Consider the following 25189-nt stretch of genomic DNA (forward strand, 5'->3'; position numbering starts at 1 on the left):
TCTGTGTAACCGTCAAAGTAAAGTATTGTAATCTTTGTCTTTTATAATAAATCTCATTAACACGATTTCTTTGAATTGTTTGTCTAGCGAACCAAGTACGTAGGATTCTTAGCCTCCACATATTTGGCGACTAGGCTGAATTTAACAGTGATATTCAGTTCTCCAATGCTGCCTGAACACGCCATCGCAGGTTTCCTCCGACTTAGGGTTAGGCCTTACGTACCTAAACCCATGCGGTGTCACAAATGCCAGCGTTTTGGCCATAAAATGCCGAGTTTTGGAGACAAAGCGACCTGTGGCAAGTGTGGAAAGGAGCCATGAAGCTGGGCTGACTGTCTATCTCCAGCAGTCTGCATTAACTGCTCTGGGCGCCAACCGATCTGGAGCCGAGACTGTCCTGTTTTTGCTCAGGAATGCAAAATTCAGGAAATGAAAGTGACCAAGCGAATCCACTCCACAGAAGCCAGAGAGGAATATAGGACGACGAAATACACTGTCCTTGCCACTTCTTATGCTTCTATGGCGCAGAAACCCTTTTCCAAGGTCGACACTTCAACGCAAACGACGTCCAGTCTACCACACTATCCATCACCAGCACCCACACCTGCACCCGAACCTGTACATACCAAAGCAAAGTTAACATGAACATAACAATTCAGGCAGCTACAGCAGAAGATATCACCAATGTTTTCGCAGTGAGCATAATTAAGGCACCCCAAATATAGGGTGTCTCTCAACACCCAATTTCCTCAAAGCATAGTGCCTCTCAGCGCCCGCTTTCCCCCTTATCCTTGAAGGCAAAGAGGGCAGCCAAAGGGTATCAGTATTTGGGTCTAAAGCTGTTCTGGGCGCTATCACGTCATTCTGGCACGTCTGACTGATGAGGAGAATATCAAGGATTTTGATGCTTCATCACCAGACCCAATGCATGCATAAAGGTAAATCGAAACCACACTGATGAGATTGCGCCCATATTCCAATGGAATGGAATTCCTGTACTTGGAGGTCATCACTTCTACATAAAAGACGACCTTACTAGCTTGCTCGTGACAGTGGGAAAGGTAGATTAACGTTGTTCATCAAGGACCCTTCCCATTCCTCACTTCTGCTCTTAACCACAACGCTACAAGCGGCTGTTGTTCAGACAGTGGTCCATGTTGCTGTCACTATGTGCTCTGTGTACTTACCATCCCATGAGTCCATTACCAGTGAGTTCCACAAACGTCTTCTTGATGAACTACCCCATCCCTTTCTCCTTTTATGGGACTTTAATGAGTACAATGTGCTGTGGGTTTCTACCACCACTTACCCCAAGGGTTGGGTACTTAAGGATCTGACATGCACCACAGATATCATACCCTTGAACATGGGTCGAATTATACAATGCAGTGGATTCGCCTGCCCTGGCAGACATTGCTCAATGGAGAGTGGACAACGGCCTTCATGGTAGTGACCACTATCGTATGTGGATCCATCTGCCCGATAGAGAAAATCTCAAATGTATGCTGGGGACGGTTTCTCAAAAAGACCAACTGGGTACTTTACAGGCAGTTAACTATTTTCGAATAGTGGGTATACAAAAACACAAGTGAATTCGAATGCAACGTGTAAACATTTCAAAGGAATCAGTGAAAAACCTTTGGAAGTTTAAGATTTTGAACCAAGAACACGAGATTTTTGCAAATAACGTATCCCCTTTACACCCCCCCCCCCCCATATATATATATATATATATATATATATATATATATATATATATATATATATATATTGTAACACCCCACCCATCACTTATCTGGTTTTGGCGTGGGTTCACCCCAGCTAATTGACTAACAGATCAACAGAGAGTGCAAAACTGCCCCAATATCAGATAACGCAAAGAAAGTAATAAGGCCCTATGACTCCTGATTGAACTGCGGTGGCAGTGTTGACATTAATTGACTCAGAATTGATCCCTTTTAATTAAGAAGGGGTGCACATTGATGTTATATTCAGCTACTGAACACTAGATGCAAATGTTGAACATAAAATTAATTAAGAAAGTGACTTGGGATTTCAACTACTTGATTGAAAACAGATGCAGTCGATTAGCACAAATTTATTTTAACTCATGACCTTCAATCATCACATTACATGACTCTCCTAACAGGCAGTGGGAATAAATTGCGTTTACATGGAGTAAAGCGCGATAAATCAAAATTAATTCCTATCGACTGACCCAGGCGTAATGCGAAGTGCGAGAATAATTCTACAATACACGGCCCATGAACCCCTCATGGAAACTTTGCAGACGTGATCCAACAAATTAATCAGTGGCCTAACTCAAGCCGGAGCGGGCACAATATCACCGAATTCAGTGTGGCAGAGTGCCGTCATTGTGCGGACGTCGGCCGACCTCGTGGTGCTGCAAGGCTGTGCTCGTCTATTCGCTCCTAGCTATCTTGCGCAGTACATAGCTGAACGAAAACTTTCTATCTCCAAGCTCAATCGCTCCATTTGCTAAGTCCTAAACTGCAGAGACGCTCACTTTCTCTCAGGCAAACTGAGTAAAGAACACCACGTCCGCACTCAAGGCAAGCTGGGAACTGAAGACCTCTACGGAGACTTCTGGCAGTCCGCTCTTCACCTCGGTTTCCCCTCCAGCAAAATCACTTACGTCAATTGCAGCACAAGACACGTTAATTGTGTGTCGCTTCCCAGCGCCGACAAATGCCTGCTCTGGGAAGTGAACAAATTCCGACAAAATTTCCCTTCCTCTCAAATTCTGCTATTTAGCTCCTCCCAGGCTACCCATCAAGGTTAGCATCTGCACAAAACACCAATTTTCCGGGATTCTGACTCCCAGGAGAGTACTTCAAATTCCTTGGTCCTACGTTCCCATCGGAGGCCGGAGTATTTCATTCTGTCGCTCTTCACCTGATTTACTTCAGACCGTGAATTCAGCCTGAAGTTGCTATAGTCACGAACACGCATATTTTGGCCTCTGTTGACCGCTCCACCGTAGCTTTGCGCGGTTTTCTCGCATGTGTCACTGAAAACGGGACGATGGACATTTATCAACAGGCATACAAGCTCTCTGTCTGCTTCCTGGTACACCAGCATGGGGTTAACCACCCCCTCACTGTCACTCATCTTAAGGCAGCTGGAGGCCGCGCCCTGTTTCTGCTTTCTCAGAGTTTGAGCTGCCTATTGTCGCTTCTCTACCCTGCTCCCCAGCCCGGCCACAGTCAACTCTGAATACTTCCTTGGGATAAACTAACCTCCAATAAATTGACGATTTTCCAAAAAGTTTTCATGTTGCGTGAATTACTTTAAGCACCCAACATTAATTATTCCAATACGTCCATACTATACCCTCTACAAGATGCATTGTGCCTTGTCAGTCACTTTTGTTCAGCCCTACTGTTCACTCAATGTGAGTTCGGTGATCTTTAACGACTTCATGTAAGGGACATAGTTCTTGCCAACTTACAATATATATATATATATATATATATATATATATCAAAGAGTTTTGCATCACCTCGGTTCCGAGAGTTCAAGAACCAGTACAGAAATTAGAATAGAGATCAAAATAAACATCATTTTCGCCCTTTTTATTACTCATGAAAATCACACAACGCATATCGTACCACCATACAGCGAGACCTACAGAGGTGGTCGTCTAGATTTCTGTGCACATCAGTACCTCCAATGCCCAGTAGCACGTCCTATTCGTTGTGGCATACTATCCACAAGTTCATCAAGGCACTGTTGGTCCAGATTGTCCCACACCTCAACGGCGATTCAGCGTAGATCCCTCAGAGTGGTTGGTGCGTCATGTCGTCCATAAACAGCCTTTTCAATCTATCCCAGGCATGACCAATAGGGTCCATGTCTAGAGAACATGCTGGTCACTCTAGTCGAGCGATGTCGTTATCCTGAACGAAATCATTCATAATATGTGCACGATGGTGGCACGAATTGTCGTCCATAAAGACGAATACATCGCCAATATGCTGCCGTCATTGTTGCGTTGTCGGTCGGAGGATGGGATTCCTGTATCCTACAGCCGTTACGGCGCCTTTCGTGACCACCAGCGGCGTACGTCACCGCACATAATACCATCCCAAAACAGCAGTGAACCTCCACCTTGCTGCAGTCGCTGGAAAGCGTGTCTAAGGCGTTCAGCCTGACCGGATTGGCTATTGTCTGGTTGAAGGCATATGCAACACTCATCTGTGAAGAGAACGTGATGCCAATCCTGAACGGTCCATTTGGCTTGTTGTTGGGCCCATCTGTACCGCACTGCATGGTGTCATCGTGCTTGCGAAGATGGACCTCGCCATGGACGTCGGAAGTGAACTTGTGCGTCATATAGCCTATTGTGCACAGTTCGCGTCGTAACACGACGTCCTGTGGCTATACGAAAAGCATTATTCAACATGGTGGCGTTGGTGTCAGGGTTCCTCCGAGCCATAATCCGTAGGTAGCGGTCATCCACTGCAGTAGCGAGGCATGTCATCGACAGTTTCTGTCTCTCTGTATCTCCTCCATGTCCGAACAGCATCGCTTTGGTTCACTCCGAGATACCTGGACCCTTTCCTTGTTGAGAGCCCTTCCTGGCACAAAGTTACAATGTGGACGCGATCGGACAGCTATATTGACCGTCTAGGCATGGTTGAACTACGGACAATAGGAGCTGTGTACCTCATTCCTGGTGGAGCGACTGGAACTGATCAGCTGTCCGACCCCCTCCGTGTAGTTGGCGCTGCACATGCATGGTTGTTTACATCTTTGGGCGGGTTTAGTGACGTCTCTGAACAGTCAAAGGGACTGTGTCTGTGATACAACATCCACAGTCAACTTCATGAGTTCTGGGAAGGGGGTGATGCAAAACTTTTTTTGACATGTGTATATACCGGGTCTCTCTCCTGTGGGTCGTCGAGCGCATTTTCTCTCGTGCTTCTACAGATATTTGCAATTTCATTTTTGCATTATGTGGCTGAAGTTACCCCAAACAAATCGTGCTCATCATGCCTTTCACACGACGGCAAGCGCCGAGGGAAAGCGTCGGTTTGTTGTCCATTACGAACAAAATTGTAGCGCACTGTACCGCAAGGAAGCAAGACAGAGGATGTTGTTATGGGTGGCTGGTATCCTCAACAACACAAATGCACACGTGGATTAATACAGTTTTTTATTTACATGAACTGGCAGTGTTACATATCTAGAATAGAGTCCATGTCCTGTGGTACAAGATGATCAGTAATAGTCTTCTTGCAGACAATATCGGTAATCCTACTATTACAAACTTCAGTCTCACTATAGTCACTAATCTGGTCGCTATGTACCGTCATAGCCAATGACGTGAACTGAGCCCGTCCTGCGAGTGAATGACAGACACCAAACTGGAAGAGTGAGTCAGCTGGGCCCTCTTGTCAGCGGCAGCGGCCTAAATTCATGCTGTAGAGAGGGCGTTGGCGGCGTGCTGGTTGCTGGTATGTCTCAATTTCGCGCTACATCTTTGCCGACCGGTGTGCTGGCGACAGCTTACGCCAGTACAAAAAATATTTTTGAATCGGAGTTATTCGTATCTATTCGTTAGAGCTGTCCTACATTAGTGTGATATTTGTTTAATAGATGTGTATTAACAGGAATAGTAAACCACAAAGAACAATGAGTACTCCAGCAGCGATTCAGTAGCGCTGCATGCTTGGCGGCAGCAGTCAGTGCGTGCCAGGGCAGTGCCGTCAGTGCTGGAGTAGCACTTATTTTTTGTCCCTGTCCCTGGTAATAAACAAGGATAAAGCGAATATTGAAGCATGCAAATCTAGGGACCTTCTGTCGAACGGGCATGTCAGATTGCACTTTAAAAATAATTTTGTTTCTTTCGGGACGCTGGACATTGCATGAAAGACATGACGAGCAGTATTTGTCTGGGCTGATTCCACCTACTCACGGCAAAGACAAAGTTGCAGAGACATGCCGAAATACCAGGGAAAACGCGCCTGACAACGCTCAGGAGAGACGCCCTGTACACAGAGTACTTCACGCGTTTTCCAATGCAGCGTCGTTTCGCAGTTTTAAAGCAATCGCTGAAAAACTTTCGAAGACTTACGATTTCGTACATACGAACATTATACCTGTATAAATAAAAATGCAAACATTCGTGGGTTGAAAATCTTAAATCTGAGAAAATTCTTCAACGATTGCTTAGATTTTTCACACAACGTTGGATTCGAGTACGTGTAACATATAAGTAATATATATATGTAATGGTTATAGAGGAAATATATATAAAAATGTAAATATTCGTTTGTTAAAAATATTAAATCTCTAAAAGTTCTTCACGGATTGCTTCGAAATTACGACAGAACGTTGCACTCGAATACATGGGTGTTTTTATACACCTATTTTTGAAATATATGTAGTATACAAATAAATATGCAATAGTTAAGGAAGAAACGCTACTACCAAAAATCCTGAAATGTCCTTGACCGATTTACTTTACAGAGAGAGAGAGAGAGAGAGAGAGAGAGAGAGAGAGAGAGACCGCATTCGACTGCTCTTGAGAAGATAGTTACCGTAATAAAGCGTTTGTTAACGTTGACGCTCAATCCCATCGTAAATAGATTCGAGAAATGTCCTAGAATTTGAGAGCACGGTTGCCAGAATCGGAATTAGCAGTGCAAACACAGCCAAGCAGAGCTCTCGTGCTACGCTATATCAGAATGTCAGCACATTTGCCTGTTTACTTGTCTGCACTGCTCGCCGGTCATTTCTGCTTCAATATTCGTTGCATACACCAATGAGAAGAAGTTCTGATGTACTACTTTTATACAATGAATGTAAAAGAAATGCCGTAAAGCAGTGCCACGGTATAAGGCTATCTATCTGGATGGACAATGTCCGACGCACCAGGCAATTGCACGAATCGTTAACATGCTAGTGTGGATAGGCTGCTTGAACGTCAAAAGGATGACAAAAAAGAAGACTGCAACTGACAGAGAACACGAAGAAGCTGTTCTGGGTACAGTGGTGCGAGACGTATTGCCAAGGAATATGGAATCAACCGGACGAGTGTCATTCGCATCCTGCATCGACAGAATTACTATCACTGTGATCAGTCACTGGCCAACGGCCTTGCCGCAGTGTTAACACCGGTTCCCCTCAGATCACCGAAGTTAAGCGCTGTCGGGCTGGGCTAGCACTTGGATGGGTGACCATGCGGTCTTCCCAGCGCTGTTGGCAAGCGGGGTGCACTCAGCCCTTGTCAGTCAAACTGAGGTGCTACTTGATTGAGAAGTAGCGGCTCCGGTCTCGGAAACTGACATACGGTCGGGAGAGCGGTGTGCTGACCACATACTCCTCCATACCCGCATCCAGTGACGCCTGTGGGCTGAGGATGACACGGCGGCCGGTCGGTAACGTTGGGCCTTCATGGCCTGTTCGGGAGGAGTTTAGTTTTTCTGTGATCAGTCACTACATCAGGCAGTTGGCGGCCGTGATTTCTAACGTCATATTGATTCTTGTCAGTTTGTCCTTCAGCAAATGAGAGACGCCCTACGTTTTCCCAAAGTGTGCTCTTTGCAAATGAAGCAACGGATACTAACCACGCTAATGTAAATCTGCATTGCCTGCAATACTGGACAGTTGAAAATCCACCCTGGCCTCTTCATGGGCAACATCAGCGGCCCTGGAGCGTAAACGTACGGTGCGGCATCAAAGGAAATTACAACGTGGGGCCTTACTTCATCTGAGACGTTCTAAATGGACATTCGTAAGCACACTATCTGACGAACATTCTGCCTGTTCTTCTAGAAGAGATACCAATGGATATTCGGCGGTGACTGCAATACGACGGTTGTCCAGCACACTCGTCCCATGTTGCAACGAAAATACTGAATGAAAACTTTCTTCGACGCTGGATAACAAGAAATTCTGTTGTCAAATGGCCTGTGAGATCTCCCGATTTGACGCCTCTCGATTTCTTTCTTTGGTGAGTCTATGACGATGCCCCAAATACACCCGATGGTATGTGTCGTCGAATCGCCAGTGCATGTTCGACTACATCATCCACTGTAATTACGTTTGTCCTTTGTTCTTTCTACTGGCGGCTGCAAATGTGCCTCTCAGTCCATGGTCAACAGTTTAAACACAAGTTTCAATAAAGGATAATGCTATTTTTTTGGAAGACCATATTTATGTCATGTGATTTAGATCGTTACCAAATCATTGTTAGTCAATTGTTTATTTCATTTACTTGTGTACGAAGTTGCATTGTAACGTCAAATAAGTCGACAGCTTCTATTGCACGTAGCTGGGAACACTGTCATTATGCGCCTACGTCCAGCATGAAACGACGTTTCGTTGAGCAGAAAATTTATTTTGCCGTGAGCAGGTGGTTACGAAAGTATTTCTAATAAAATGTTCACTTCAACGAATCTATCCCATATGATATAACTTAGAGCAGCGTAGGTAGACACAGTTGTCCAACAGCATGTATTTTGCTTCTAAGAAGCCACGCACAGGAAAAGGTGTGTCACATCTTACTTCTAACATTTAAATATTTAAAATAGTACTTGCTTTTTGCATCGTATAAGACCTCTTTATTTTTGAAGAATGGACAGTTGATTTCTCTGTTTCAGCTCGTGTCTTGAAAAGAGACTGTAAGACGAACATCAATAAAACTAAAAGCAGGGCAATGGAATGTAGGCGAATTACATCAGGTGACGCTGATGGATTAAGATTAGGAAATGAGACACTGGAAGTAGCAGAAAAGTTTTGCTGTTTGGGATGCGAAGTTACAGATGATGGGCAAAGTAGAGACATTACAAAATGCAGATAGTCAATGGTAGGAAATATATTGATGAGACAGAGGAATTTGTTGATGTCTAATATAAATTTAAGTGTTACGAAGTCTTTCCCGAAGGTAGTTGTCAAGAGTATAGTCTTCTACGGAAGTGAGACGTAGAGAATAAACAGTTCAGACAAGAAGAGACTAGATTCTCTTAAATGTGGTTGTAAAGAAGAAAGCACATTAGATGGGCAGATTGAATAATTTATGAGAATGTACTGAATTTAACTGTGGGAAAAACTGACTAAAAGAAGATATCAGTTGATAGGACTTCTCCTGAGGTATGCTTGAAAGACTAGTCAGTTTGGGGATGGAGGGAAATGTGGGGGTAAAAATTGTAGAGGGAGAGTAAGTCCTGGAAACGGCAGATTCGGATGCATGTAGGCTGCAGTAGTTAATCAGATACGAAGAGGCTCACACAGGGCAGGCTAATGTGGAGAGCTTCATCAAACCAGTCACCAGGCTCAAGACCGCAACAACAACAGTCAAAACGACACCGACAGTCTTGGAGATACTGTTGAGCGTGTCGTGCCTTGAGGAACTAACTGAAGACAGGAACGCAAGTCCGCAAGCTTCAACGAATGACGTTTCCAAGCGTCAAAGTTTTACTGGGGGGGAGGGGGGGGGGGGGGGCATTGTCAGTAGGCCATCCTTTCTACATCTTCATCTATAAGTACGTCTAGACTCCACAAGCCACACCACCGTGTGTGACGGTAGGTATTTTGCTTACCACTGACGCAGTGACGCTTCGCCTCCTTTAATGTTCCTGTCGGGTATGGTTCGAGGGAAGAACGATTGTTGGTAAAGATCTATGTCAGCACCAATCTCTCTAATCTTTACATGTGCGACCTTTTTGACATATATACGTCGCAGGAACCAATATACTGGTTGAGCTTTTAGGATCTTACGCTCTGCAACTATTAACAGTAAACCACAGTGTGACGCAGAACGCCTGCTCTAGCAAAAATGGTTCAAATGTGGGGCTTAACATCTGAGGTCATTAGTCCCCTAGAACTTAGAACTACTTAAACCTAACTAACCTAAGGACATCACACACATCCATGCCCAAGGCAGGATTCGAACCTCCGACCGTAGCGGGGCGCGGTTCCAGACTGATGCGCCCAGAACCGCTCGGCCACACCGGCCGGCTACCTAGCAGCGTCTGCCACTGCCACTGCTCATAACCTCCGAGACGCTTCGGCAGTAAACATGTGTTTGTACGCTGTGACAGACCACACCCTCTATCAAAATACGCACTGTCACGTCCATTGACGATGGTTGCGCTCGCTACCCATCAGCGTTACAGCTCACATTTGCTGACGGAGGGGTTGCCTAGCGGCAGGCGTTTGACCCTACTCCATTGGCGCTCAGGAGGGTAGTCGGGTGTGTAAGATGTGAGTGTGCGTGTGTGTCTTTGTGTGTGAGTGTTAGGACTAGAACGCCCAGTGGAGGTCAGTTACCCATTTTTTCTTTTGTGATGCGATTTTCTTCGGTATTTAAATAGTCTTTCTGTGATTTTACGACTTTTAAATGATTTAGACAGGGTATAATTTGTCTTAATAATCTTGATTTGCAATTATACGTTTTTCAGGTAACTACAAATTCACCACTAATTCCTAAAGACGATCAATTGACAGCTTCTCAAAGAAATACATTTTGCCTAATTTATTTACCGCTTTTGTTAGCCATCAATCGCGAACTTCATATAATGTAGCGTCAATAGTTTTTGCACGTCTTTATTTGTCAGTAACACTTTTATGAAGCTGAAAATCAAGGATCGGCTGTTCAGAGACGCTAAAATTACAAATGTTCTAACTGGTTTTCCTTATTTTGTGAAAGATGAAAAAAGACCTGCAGTTACTAGCCTGGGAGAACATACTACGCTACGTCTCATGGAACATTACTTATGAAGGGGTAGAAGTGTTACATGAGACAACTTCTTAAATTCTGTCAAGTTCTCAAAAGAGCTGAAAAAGAGAGATACAAGCATTATTGGCACTTCGAACAGGAGTAGAAGAGGAGTGCCACCATGTGTAAGAAAAGGACAAAATATACTTAATTCGAGTGTTATTGACAAGGGATTACTCTAACATCTTACCAAGAGAAGACTAAGAAAAATGTATTTATTCTTAGTTCTGTGCACACCAGTGTAACAGTCGATGAGACTGCAGAAATGAAAACTCCAGAAATTTTTATAATTACATCAAATTCGGCGCAGATTTGGTAGTTCAAATGTCGCGCAAATGCATCGAATCAACAACTCTCGGTCTCAGCAATTCCTGGCTCCATCCGTTTTGACTGCCGACGGAGAAGAAGGAACATCCAAAGGTGTTAGATGAAACAGTTATCAAGTTGAACTGTGCAAGAAAAACAAAACTACAGATTATTGTTTTACATGTAAAAAAATTTCTTGTGGTTCATGCCTATGCAAAAGGATATGCAAAAATTACAACAGTGATTCTCTGAATGTACAGAATTGTCCATATAGATGTGTCTAGTGAAACACTACTTATTTGTTATAGTATGAAAGTATGATTAGTGAATAGAGAAAAACTTCTATGATAATAGTATTTTCCGTCTATTGTTATAAGGTATAAACACAAACGTTGAAACTGTATGAAATTTTATGTACATCTGATACAGTGTTATTTATTTTTGAATGGTGTAAAATAAAAGTGAAATTTATCAGGTTCAAATAAAAAGTCTCCACACAATTATTGTACATGAAAAAATTATAAAATCTATATTAAAGACAATAAGTACGAAATATCGTCATATTTTCTAAAAAAGCTTAAAACGCAATAAAAAAATTTACGGTCAATTGACTTGCATTGGGTCTGCTAGGATGTAGTTTGTAACTCGACGTCCTAATAATCCGACTAGATTACCTGACTAAGTTACGTTGTGCAACTCGTTCTGTGAAACGCGTTTCGTGCAAGTAGTTCTCTATATGACTAGACACAGTGACACCCATGAACACTTCAGGCCCGTTGTTTTGTGAGTGTCTGAAGTGAAAGTTTTGGCAGCTGCACGAGTTTCTTCACGAAATCGTTGCATAGGAATAGGAATGAGACTGTATTTGCGTTCCTGATTGGGCAAAGAAAACCTGTTGCTCGGCGACCTTTCTGAAAGAAATTGTAGTGGAAAAACGTAGAAGTTATTCCAGTCATCTGAGAATGTCACTAGACCACTCCATGTTTCTCCCAAACATAGTTAATGGTGCAGTAAGGAATAAAGATACAGTAATGTTTGAAGTTATGTCGCCACAACTGTGAGTACAAATCACATTCAGTTTCTTGGTAAATTGGGATTCATATTTCTCTCTACAGTACCTACAAAGTGCTCCCAAATCAACAAGTGCAAAATTTAGCACTTTTCTCAGTTGCAAACAGTAACCATTGTTTCACTTACGTTGGTATAGGTTGAAGCAGGAAGGGCATCTGATGGCGGTAGTTTTGCATGCAGTAATCTAAAATCGACAGTAGAGTTTGGATTTCTAGGTCTGCCAGAATATTCAGTTTTAGTTGCTAATGATTTTCGTTAACACATTTCTCAAAGCACGCTCCTCTTAGTTCCAAAGAAAGAATATTCTGTCACAAACTGTCGAAAGCTCGCCGTGTTCTGGAAAATACGTTCACAAATCTGTTTAAGGGCCGCAACACCTGGAAAGACGCCATCGATTTTGATCTAATGATGGCATATGCCACTGGGGGACGGTAGATGCCCTGATAATGGTTTCAACATCGTCTGCCACCATATAGCACAGTGGCGTAACTACCAGAGCGCCATCTGTGTCCGCCAATTAATAAGGAATGCTCAGAGCCAGAAGGCTCAGTGTGGTGCAAATGTGTGAAGCAAGCAGGCAGGCACGCCGCAGAGGCACACCCACTTGCTACAGCCAACTGAGTCAGTTTGGAACGGGTTCAGATTGTGTCCTTCTGGAAGGTAGGATGATCTTTTCGGAGAATTGCCACACAAATTGGATGTGCTGCGTTAGTTGTGCAATGGTGCTGGTATTAATGGTTACACGAACATTATCACACCCACAGTTGAGATTCTGGACATCCACACAGCAGAGACGCCCGCCAGTATCTTCATACGGTAAGGGCTTCAGTGGCAGATCGTACAGCCAGCACAGCACAGACAGGAGGCCATATGAGCCCAGACGTGTCAACACAAACTCTTTCGGACCAGTTATTAACAGTGGGGCTATTGGCAGGGACATCTCCAGTTTGCCTTCCACTTGTGCTACAGCATCGACGTGCATGACTCGACTGGTGCAGTCAGAGGATCACTTGGAAGACGGACTGATGTACCGTGGTCTTCAGTGATGAAAGAAGATTCTGCCAGCAGGCAATTTATGGTCGTTTTCATGTACAACATAGAATTTTGTGAGCACAGCCTTGTAGAGTACATAAGCTGCCACATTCTTGTTTCTGTAGGAGGTGCTAACCAGTACTTGGCAGAATGCTGTTAGACCATTTCTTTTTCCTGTTCTTACAACAGGAAGGTGATGTGTTATTCCAACAGGATAATGCTCTCCCACACACTGCCCATTAAACCCAACATGCTCTGCAAGATGTGCAGCAACTTCCTTGGACTTGCCTCCAATCGAACATGTGAGGGATATGATTTGTGCGACTTTTCAACCAACAACTATGTGAACAGTTCGAGCAGGTGTGGCATAATGTTCCCTGGACAGGTTCACCATCTGTATGATCAACTAGATGCAGAGTCAGCGCCTGCTTTGCAGCCTGTGGAGGCTACACCACGTACTAATATGACTGTTTCAGCATGGGTCGATACCTGGTACCTTAGAACCGCTTGTGGTACTGATCTGTAGATGTAATTATTTCATGCACTCCATATTCACCCCTGCGACAACAAATCTTGAGTGAATTGGAATCCTTTAAAAGGGTGTACTAACTTCTTTTCCGGCAGTGTTTAAAAAGTGGACTTCAGTGTTGTCAATGCTTGTTTTGAAACATCAAATGCTGTTTCACATTCGGTAGACCATTCAAACTTTGCTCCTTTATGTTACAAATGGATCGCAAATTCCTCAATTTCAGCAAATTTTTTTACAAATTTACATTAATACATAAAGAGGTACTCAAGAAGATTGCAATTGTTTATCTGTCTGTAGTGATGGGAAATTCTGAACTGCTGACAAATCAGACCAAAGGTTAAGAGATTGCAGAGCACTCTCACTTCTGATTTGGTGTAGGGAATACGATCTACGGCGATTTGACTTCATACATTGTGATGAAATGGTGGGCAGCAGTTTATAATCTTGTTTGCGTGCTCTAGGGAAAGAAATATGTTAAGCTTTACCTGCGTTCAAAGGAACAGGGTGCCGACTTCAACGATTGCAGTAAAAGTACGGCGTTGGTGGGGCGACAAAGCGCGTTTTTTCTGGAGAGCGATGAAGATACATTTCCAGATGGCCCTGTGCCGCAGTCGTATTGTGCAGAAACACATTAAGCTTGGCGCCACGGACAGGGGCAGACGTCCAGGTATACGGCCTAGTGCCGAAAAGTCGCCGACAGGGCATTGTAGGCGTTGTTAGCGAGCAAGCCGCCAAAAGAGATGTAAACGTTCTGCAAATGTCCGTGGGACAGGAAAACTGGCGCCCAGACATGCAGACTCTGTTTCAAAACATGTTTTGTCAACGCTAGTTTATGGCCGTTCTTTGCAAACTTTGAAATGGACGCAACAGGGGAGATAACAAGCCGTTTATGGAGGGCTGTGCTTCCACCCTGTACTGTGTTAGCAAAAGACATGGCAAACGTGTGGGGAAGACGCCGCAAAGCTGAATTTTTTTCTGTTTTCTGCCAATTAACTTTAAGTCTCTGACTGGTCAAATCGGTTTGCAGTACAAAGACCATTCACCAAGCTTAGAATGCCAGGCTCCAGCTTGTGATTGGCTTGTGCGAAATTGGGGAAAAAAAAGAGAAATGTGCTTTTGGAACCAAGCTGAGGAGGTAACACAGAGAAATGGAGATCGGGACTCTTGTACAAGTCTCTTGTACTGGCGCTTCGCTAGTAAAGAACTGCAGGTCTCTACCTAAACGGTGAGGCTTGTGTCCTTTGCTAGGGCCCAACTCAGAGCCTGTGCAAGTCACCTACTGAACTGTCAGAGGTACTGCTTATATCATCACGGTCACAACGAGTGACGTGTGGGTGTACCTATTTGTCTTGAGTCGGCCGTCTAAACATTTGATATATTCCGACAAGCACAGTCATGGCACGGAGTCAAATTGGTTTGGCAGACCAGAAAACGGATCCACCTGCACACTGGAATCCGTTGGGGTTTCAGAGGCTCTTAGGGAAGCACCTGCGTTCTGAATAAACCGAACGCGAGACCGCGTACTTGCATTTTTCAGGAACATGCATTTAATAACAGATTGCCGTCGTCCATGACTTCAGTCGCCAAATGCATCATAGTGTGCCGCCTTGACCAGTAGGATGGTAAAGTATTCACTGCTGCAACATAGGGCTATAATATCTATTTCTCAGCACCCTGTTCTTTCGAACCATATTTTTCCTTTTTTTTGTATGATAGAATATAGGTGCTTGGTGGTGGCGTAGTTTGATGCCATGACCTGGATTCACGTGTATGAAGTGAGATAGAGCGAGTTGTGTTCTGGTTAGTGTCATGTGTCGATCCCTAGCAGATCACTTTGTCCACCATAGATTCCATTTTAGTAAGGCTTTTGTTAAATAAATATTTTTTGTATGATGTTTCTTTAATAATTTTGTTGTCTTGTCTTGTTTAAGATCAATAAATCAATTGTGAATTAGACTACAACTTCCCCCTGAGTTCTGATTAACAGTTCCTTCGCAATTTTATCGCAGTTTGGATAAGAAACGTAAGGAGTAGCTTTTTCATTTGGTGTCCATTGTAATCCTCTTTCAAGGTGACTCACCTCCATTGCTGCAAAATGACAGCTAGCAATCCTTTGCATTTGTCTCGGTGTCCTCAGTTTTCTGAACATTTCCTCCAGCCATCGTGCATATTCTTCCATGTCCTTTGAAATCAATGTGATGTCATCATTATAAAACACACATCGCCTCAGTAATCTTTGAAAAGTGGCAGGCGCATTCTTGAGTTTAAATGGCACTTGATGAAACTGAAAATGGCCCCAGAGGATGGTAAAAGCCGATATTCTGGCACTACCTCCAGCTGATGATACTCACTCTTTAAATCCATGATGGAGAAATATATACACTGGCCCAAGTTGTTGAGAGTCACCATTATGTTTGGTATGGTGTATGCATCGGTGATGGTTCATACATTAAGGTATTACTAGTGACAGCAAAATATATTATCTAGTGTCACCTGGTGACTCCTTTGGGACTAAAATGACAGGTACTCTCCACAGCGTATCATTACACTAAAAAATGCCACCTGGTAACTCTTCCATTGTCAGTTGCAGCCTGTTTGGATTTCTGTATGGTTTCTTATACATTAGAGTGTTATTCCCTTTTGGTATCCCGTGCTGTGTGACTGCCATTGCTGGCAATTAACCACTAATATTAAATAAATCTCCCGAACTGCAGTAACAAGGTTCCCATCACTTTTCTATCTATTACTGTTTCACACAATATAGGTGTCTTGGCAGTTTGTTTGCAGCAGATGTCCTAACTTGACATGTCTATATCATTTACCTCTAAAACATCCAAACTGGCAATCACCACCCCATCTGGCAACTCGCCCATGGCTAAATTATTGAGACTGATTGGAACCATAAAATGTCCATCCATCTCACTGATGCGTATTATACTTCCGTATACAAAACAGTGCGACTTATCCAATTCTTCGTTAATTTCCAATAGCTCTCCAACACATAATAAACACACGGGTAAGTGTGTGCCTATGCTAACCCAGGTGAACTTCGCTGTGCCTGTATTATGCGAAATGGTTTTTAGTGTTTATGTCTGCAGTTTATTTGGTAGCACCTTCATGCCTGATGAACCTTGCGATATTTTAACTCTTGTAGATGTTGTCTCTAGAAGAAACAATATCCCACAAAGTTCAGTTGTATGCTGTGAAAGGACAATTTTTGCATGTTGTTCAACAAGGTACTGGAGTCCCAGGATCATATAGTAGCCCTCCCAACATACATCAACACTTTCACACCCTCCGTGAAATGCTTAATTCTCACGCTAAAACTGGGCAGTGTTATCCACAATTACCTCACGTCATTATCACCCACTTCACTCTACGTGTACTGTAGAGACATCGGTCTCTTCCTGCCTAAGAAGTCCATACTGTCGACCGAGACACGAGCCCCTGCGTTCACTAGAAATTCGTTCCTTACCGTCCACTCCGCTCAGCAGGCAGCATTCCATTTCTGCCTACGTTTTTACAATCACGAGTTCTATTGGGAATGCTATCTGATGAATGATGCACCCCCATTCCCGTTTAACAACCTATTACTTGGACGGTGCTTCTTCCATGTTTGTTACCGGCAATTACGCCCTTTATGACCCACTAACCTATATTCGTAACATTCTGGAGTGGTCCACACGTCCATATCTTTCACCTCAGAGGAAAAAACCACTTCGGTCACTTTGCCTCCATATGGCAATGTCGATTTCCTCTAGTTGCGTGACGATTCTAATGGCGGCTGGTAATTCACTTGGGTTCAGCATTCAGACCCTCCTTTATTTCTCAGTAGAAATTCCCCTTTACAAATACACCCAGGGCCCTACTCTTTGCCCCATGGAGGATGACTGTGTCGGCATCAGCATTGTGTGTTACCTCGTACATTTGTACATTCAGTTTCCTAATACTGTCAGAGAAAGACACTACTCATTCGGTATACTTCTACGACAGTCCACTGAGTTCCCTCTGAAAAGCCTTGCGCTATTCCGCTTACGATCGCTCTGGAGGAGACCGTTAACCAATCCACCAAACGTCGAAGTCTTGCTAAGAATCTCGTGGTACATATAGTACGATTTCCTGTCACCTATGCCGGCCGTAGTGGCCGTGCGGTTCTAGGCGCTACAGTCTGGAACCGAGTGACCGCTACGGTCGCAGGTTCGAATCCTGCCTCGGGCATGGATGTGTGTGATGTCCTTAGGTTAGTTAGGTTTAATTAGTTCTAGGTGACTGATGACCTCAGAAGTTAAGTCGCATAGTGCTGAGAGCCATTTGAACCAGTCACCTGTGAACGCTAATTTACCCCTACTCAAGGCCGCTTCCTCGGATCATTTTCCCAATTCGGCGGCAGCCTTGACGTCGGCAATAAAAGCAGATCCGTCCTAGGTTCCCTTTCCCGAAAATGGCGCTATAATGTGGGATCAAGGGAAGGTGCCGGTACACTCAACAGAGTTTTGGTCTCCCCTGAATCTTGCCCATGAGTGGCTTCCCACACCTCTACCCTCCTACACAATGCCTCATTGTCCTGCTTACGTTGGACTGTAGTCTCCAACAACGCAGCAATTTGCCCCGCCAAGGCTGTCGCCTTTTCGTTCAAACAGGGGCAGGACAAACATAGGTAAGTAGACCTAGAAACAGTCGATGTTGTGGTTGTAGACTGTCGTAGCTCTTTTGTAAAAGAACAGAACTCCAAGCGCTAATAGAAAGCAGTGAAACTTAAGTTCTTGTAGGATCGGAAAGCTGGCTAAAGCCGGAAATAAGTTTAGCTAAAATTTTTACAATGGACCTGACGGTGTTGAAAAAGGATAGATTAAATACAGATAGTGGTGGAGTGTTTGTTGCTGTCAGAAGTAGTTCACCTTTTAGTGAAAGCGAAATAGATAGTTCATGTGAGTTAGTATGGGTAGAGGTTATGCTTGCCGGCCGCTGTGGCCGAGCAGTTCTAGGCGCTTCAGTGCGGAACCGCGCTGCTGCTACGGTTGCAGGTTCGATGTTAGCATCTGAGGTCATCAGTCCCCTAGAACTTAGAACTACTTAAACCCAACTAACCTAAGGGCATCACACACATCCATGCCCGAGGCTGGATTCGAACCTGCGACCGTAGCGGTCGCGCGGTACCAGGCTGAAGCGCCTAGAACCGCTCGCCCACTCCGGCCGGCTAATCCTGAGCAAATCGGGTGCATCATGACCGATATAGGGACTAATGACCACAAGTTGGTTGTAGCGAGACTGAGTACTGTATCATTGAAACCCAACAAAAATAAACGCAGAATACATCTATTTAAAAAAATGAGATCAAAATTCGCTTGAGACCTTCCTAAGAGGCAGTCTCCTCTCTTTCCAGTCTGAATATACACACATCAAAAAAAGTTTTGCATCACCTCGGTTCCGAGAGCTCCGGAACCTGTACAGAAAATTGGAATACAGATCAACATAAACATCATTTCCGCCCTTTTTATTCCTCATAAAAAACAGACATTTCTTGTTGTACCTCCATACAGTGAGACCTACGGAGGTGGTGGTCCAAATTGCTGTCCACACCGGTACCTCTAATACCCAGTAGCACGTCCTCTTGCATTGATGCATGCCTGTATTCGTCGTGGCATACTGTCCACAAGTTCATCAAGGCACAACGGCGTAGATCCCTCAGAGTGGTTGGTGGCTCACGTCGTCCATGAACAGCGCTTTTCAGTCTGTCCCAGGCATGTTCGATAGGGTTCATGTCTGTAGAACATGCTGGACACTCTTGTCGAGCGATGTTGTTATCCTGAAGGGAGTCATTCACAAGATGTGCACGATGGGGGGCGCGAACTGTCGTCCATAAAGACGAATGCCTCGCCAATATGCTGCCGATATGGTTGCACTATCGGTCGACGAATGTCATTCGCTTATCGTGCAGTCGTTACGGTGCCATGGCCATCAACGGCGTACGTCGGCCCCACATAATGTCACCCCAAAAAAGCAGGGGACCACCACCTTGCTGCACTCGCCGGACAGTGTGTCTAAGGCGTTCAGCTTGACCAGGTTGCCTCCAAACACGTACTCGATGATTGGCTGGTTGAAGGCATATGCGACGCTCATCGGTGAGGAGAACGTGATGCCAATCCTGAGCGGTCCATTCGGCATGTTGTTGGACCCATCTGTGCCGCACTGCATGGTGTCGTGGTTGCAAAGATGGACCTCGCCATTGGCGTCGGGAGTGAAGCTGTGCATCATGCAGCCTAGGTGCGCACAGTTTGTGTCGTAACACGACGTCCTGTGGCTGCACGAAAATCATTATTCCACATGGTGGCGTTGTTATCAGGGTTCCTCCGAGCCATAATCCGTCGGTAGCGGCCATCCACTGCAGTAGCCCTTAGGCGGCCTGAGAGAGGCATGTCATCGACAGTTCCTGTCTCTCTGTATCTTCTCCATGTCCGAACAACATCGCTTTGGTTCACTCGGAGACGCCTGGATACTCCCCTTGTTGAGAGCCATTCCTGACACAAAGTAACAATGCGGACACGATCGAACCGCGTTATTGACCGTCTAGGCATAGTTGAACTACGGACAATACGATCCGTAGATGATACTGATCTCCCATGGTACACTAAACAGCTCAGAAGACTGTTGCAGAAAAAAAAGAGGCAACCTAAAAGAGCACAAAACCCTCAAGATTGGCGAAGTTTTATAGAAGTTCGAAATGTTGGGCGAACTTTAGTGTGAGATGCTTTTAATTCTTTCCACAACGAAACTGTCTCGAAATCTGGCAGAAAACCGAAAAAGATTCTGGTCGTATGTGAAGTTTCTCACGGGAATTACTGTCAAAACCTTCAATGCGCGATGACAATAGTGACGTTACTGATGACAGTGCCCCTAAGGCAGAGTTACTAAACACGGTTTTCCGAAATTCCTTCACCAAACAATACGAAGTAAATAGTCCAGAATTCGAACCAAGAACAACTGCCAACACGAGCAGCTTAAATCGCTTAATAAAGGCGAGGCCTCCAGTACTGATTGTGTACCAGTTAGGTTCCTCTCCGAGTATGCTGATGCAATAGCTCCATATTTAGCAATCATATACAACCGACCGTTCGTAGAAACATCCGTACCTAAAGACTTGAAAGTTTTACAAGTCGTACCAATACCCAAGAATGGGAATAAGAGAAATCCGCTAAATCGGTAATATCGGTTTGTGGTAGGATTTTGTAACATATACTGTGTTCTAACGTTATGAATTACCTCGTAGAAAACGCTTTACTGACTAACAGCCGACAAGGATTCAGAAAACATCATTCTTGGGAAACACAAATAGCTCTTTATTCTCATGAAGTAATGAATGCTATTGTCAGGGGATGCGAAATTGAGTCAATATTTTTAGATTTCCGGAAGGCGTTTGACACTGTGCCTCAAAAGGAACTTGTAATGAAACTGCATGCCTATGGATTCGTGATTTCCTGTTAGAAAGGTAACAGTTCGCAGTAACTGACGGAAAATCATCGAGTAAAACAGAAGTGACGTCTAGCGTTCCCCCGGGAAGTGTTATATGCGCTCTGCTGCTCCTAATCTACATAAACGATTTAGGAGACAATCTGAGATTGTTTGCAGATGACGCTGTCATTTACTATCATCGCAAGTCATCAGAGGATCAAAACATATTGTGAAACGAGTTAGACAAGATATCTGTATGGTGCGAAAAGTGACAATTGACTGTAAATAATGAAAAATATGAAGTCATCCACATGAGTATCACGAGGAAGCCGCCAAATTTCGGTTACACGGTAAATAACTCAAATCTAAAGGCTCTAAATTCTACTAAATACTTAGAATTACGAATAACTTAAGTTGGAACAATCATATACATAATGTTGTGGGTAAAGCAATACAAGGACTACGATTTGTTGAAGAACACTTAGAAAGTGCAACAGGTCTACTAAAGAGACTGCCTATACTACGCTTGTATGTCATTTTCTGGAGTATTGCTGTGCGGCGTGGGATCCGCATGGGATAGGAATGACGGGGAAGACATCTAGAAAGTTCAAAGGTGGGTAACTCGTTTTGTACTATCGTGCAATAGGGGAGAGAGCGCCATGGATATGATATGTGAATTGGAATGGCAATCATGAAAACAAAGGTGTTTTTCATTGCAGCAGGGTCTTCTCACGAAACTGTAATCACCTACTTTATACTCAGAGTGAGAAAATATTTTCTTGGTGCCCTCGTTCATAGGGAGGAATGAGCATCATAACAACATTAAATGTTCTTTTTCCTATCTCGGTGTTCTAGAGCGGAACGGTAGAGAAGTAGCTCGAAGTTGGTTCAATGAAACCACTGCCAGACGCGTAATTATGAATTTCAGAGTAATCATGTAGATGTAGATGTGTCAGGCATTTGTGCAACCTCCATCTGTCATTATACAAGGAAAATAAGGAAACAGTGCATCCAATACCCAAATAAGATCAAAGGTGCGCTTAATCACTGTGCCGTATCATAGCCCAAGGGAATCTGTGCACTATTGTGCCTCGTGAGAAAATCTTCTGCACGTGCTACATGTAGCGGACACAGCCTGATCATATGGCAAAACATGCCTGGACAAATTACAACACGGGAATGTCACTAGCTGCAGATAAACCTCTCTAATACTTCCACGGAGCAAAGACAAATCCGGAGGTTCATGCACCCTAATAAACGACACTTTTAGCGTACTTTAGGGTCGCTATGGTTCAACATGGTCACTGCAAAAGACGCTAAAAGGAGAACAAATACACATCACTCACCGTACCGCATGGTATCGAACTGCAAACCTTAGCCATTGGCCATACGTTGCAGCTGCGCAGAAATCGTCAGCTGCTGATGCTGTAGATGTATGGGTGTGGCACCAGGCGGGTGGATGTCTGCACTGGTGGCAACTACTTGCTGATAGAAGATACAGGAGTCTGGTCCAGTACCCCTGCAGTCGTCAGGATTGTGACGAGCAGGGTGCAATGATGAGGATCTGTAAACTCTCGAGAGCGCCAAGGAAATATTACCCACAGTGACATATTTAGTGTTCACAAATTGAGATTGCCTTCTGTAGGCACGAGGCCACCTGGCAGAACCGCTGCGCAGTGGACGTGCGCTCAGGGGACTAGCCCTCCAGCCCAGCCTGCAGTACCTTTTGTCATGCAGAGTTCGACCTGCGGCCTCCAATTAGAAGATAAGAGGGCGGCAGCATCGGTGATAGCCATAGGAGTGGTGCGAGCAGCAAGACTGGCTCCTCTTCACGATGGCGGATGGCGAACAGCTTCCTGGCCCTTCTGCTCACGCCTCCAGCAGACGAACGGGTAGGTGGCGGTCTCTGCACCCTGTCAGTGACGACCTGGAAGCTGCCACTGCAGCGTGCAGCTGCAAAGTCTCTCCAGCGAGACTTGCAGCTCTGTAGATGATCGCAGACGACCATGCCCGCAGAGGGTCGAATTACATAGTCTCTCCCTCCAAAGGACAGCCGCAGCTCAGATCATTGCTTAAGAGAGCCGCAGTATTTATGGTGGTGACCCATGCGCGCTGTGGTGTGGTGTGGGCAGCAATGACGTCATGTGTTCTAGTTTTACCGTTTGGTCAACACTTGTCGTGGCTTCAGACTTTCGTAACGTCGTCCTTCTGACTGTTTTCAACTGCGTAAGTGGCTGAATATTTAATGTTGCGCTGTATCTGCAGCTTCTCGTGACGTTCTGCTCGGTCACCAGTAGGACAGCGTCTTTCTGTTGCCATGATGTCATTGAGCTTCGTTCACGGACTTGGGCAGTCGGCCGATTCCGCGTGTCGTAATCGCATCCTCGTTCACCTCGACCTGCTCAGCACCCCACCCTCTTCCCCCCTCTCCACCATATGCCATACTCGGCAGTCTGACAGTGATCAAGGCGGTCTGGTTTCTGGCGTCGCCAGTGAAGAATTTTAATAAGTCTTTAGTGTTCTCCTGGGATACTGTTCCGGGGCGCAACAATACATGTCTGGGGCTCTATATGAAACAAAGCTAGAGGCGTTGAGCAGCCACGTCTTTCACAAGGAGGCCACGCGGCAGTCGAATTCTTGTATTTGTTTACGTTTATGCTACGCCAGGTCGAAAACTCAAATGTGACTCCATCAAAGCAGTACAACGTGCTCTCAAAAATTCTCGAGAAATCGAGTCTTACATTTTCCGGCCATCTTTAATACCCTAAAGTATGCTCCATTCCGTTGACAGGCAGGATGGCAGTGTGGCAGAATGGTCCCCAGACAAATAGGGGTACTGCGTTCCATTCCAGGCTGTGGCAAAATTTTAAACAGAGTAATCACTTCTATGAAGCGTAAAATACGCAATGTAGGAAATAACTTAATTTGTCATGTCGTTTCATTTAAGCAATCTTTATTAACTAGTTTTTTGTTAAAGATTAGTAATTAAGAATTTATATTTACAATCTAACTGGATTTTGGTGTGTGACGTGTAATTAAAAATGAGACTAGAATTTTTCTTAAAAATGACACATACGTGTTAAATACCACAAATTTAACTCAATTTCATGTTTAAATGACGTACATATTCAGACTAAACGAAAAAAATTACGTAAAAATAGTGAACGAAACAAGACTCGAAACAGAAATTCTCTGCCTTGAGTCTCTCAGACTTTTTCCATCTTTATGTATTTTGCTCTTGGTGGAAATGCTAGTAGAAAGTGCATCTCTGTTTAGAAATTTGCATCAGCCAAGAACCGAAGCAAGAACCAGTATGCGGCAGGCGAGTTTTCTGGTAGAGTCACTCTGACCATCAAGAAAAGAACTTACCTTAAGGTATTAAAGACGTTCGGAGAACTTCACAGTCTATTTTCTCGATAGCTTTTGAGAGTTGCGTTGAACTGCTAATTGCACTCCGTCGTCAGGCAACGGGTGTACTACCGGGACCATCCGACCCCCGTGTCATCCTCATTGGAGGATGCGGATAGGAGGGGCGTGGGGTCAGCACACTGCTCTCCCTGTCGTTATAATGGTATTCTTGACCGAAGCCGCTACTATTCGTTCGAGTAGCTCCTCAATTGGCGTCACGAGGCTGAGTGCAACAGCGCATGGCTGCCTGGATGGTCACCCATCCAAGTGCCGACCACGCCCGACAGCGCTTAACTTCGGTGATCTCACGGGAACCGGTGTATCCACTGCGGCAAGGTCGTTGCCGTTGAACTGCTAAGACTAACTGAAATTTGGGTTCTGAACTTCACGTATCAATAATATCAAAAATTGCAAAAGTGTAATTGCCGTGTAGTCTCCGGGTTTCTCCCTTTTAACAGTGTAACCACTACTCCCTTATGCTTTGCGCAAGTTCACTTCGATTTGTAAACCTCCTACATGTTTACTGACGGAAAAAAATCGGAACATCAAAAATTTCGGGAATACATTCGTCTAGGTAACATGTAAGCCGTTGCAGATGTGAAATGGTGGTGCGGATCTCAGTTTGTGCGATGGAGTTCCATTACTGT

The 25189-nt window shown here is 44.5% G+C and overlaps 2 pseudogenes; one reads left to right on the forward strand and one right to left on the reverse strand.

The window, feature by feature from the left end:
* The first annotated feature begins 7115 nt into the window (after positions 1-7115).
* LOC126420195 (5S ribosomal RNA) lies at positions 7116-7233 on the forward strand (annotated as a pseudogene).
* Positions 7234-24769: 17536 nt separating this feature from the next.
* On the reverse strand, positions 24770-24887 carry LOC126420099 (5S ribosomal RNA; annotated as a pseudogene).
* Positions 24888-25189: the final 302 nt, after the last annotated feature.

The sequence above is a fragment of the Schistocerca serialis genome, chromosome 9 (assembly GCF_023864345.2).
Source record: "Schistocerca serialis cubense isolate TAMUIC-IGC-003099 chromosome 9, iqSchSeri2.2, whole genome shotgun sequence".
NCBI classification, from domain to species: Eukaryota; Metazoa; Arthropoda; class Insecta; order Orthoptera; family Acrididae; genus Schistocerca; species Schistocerca serialis.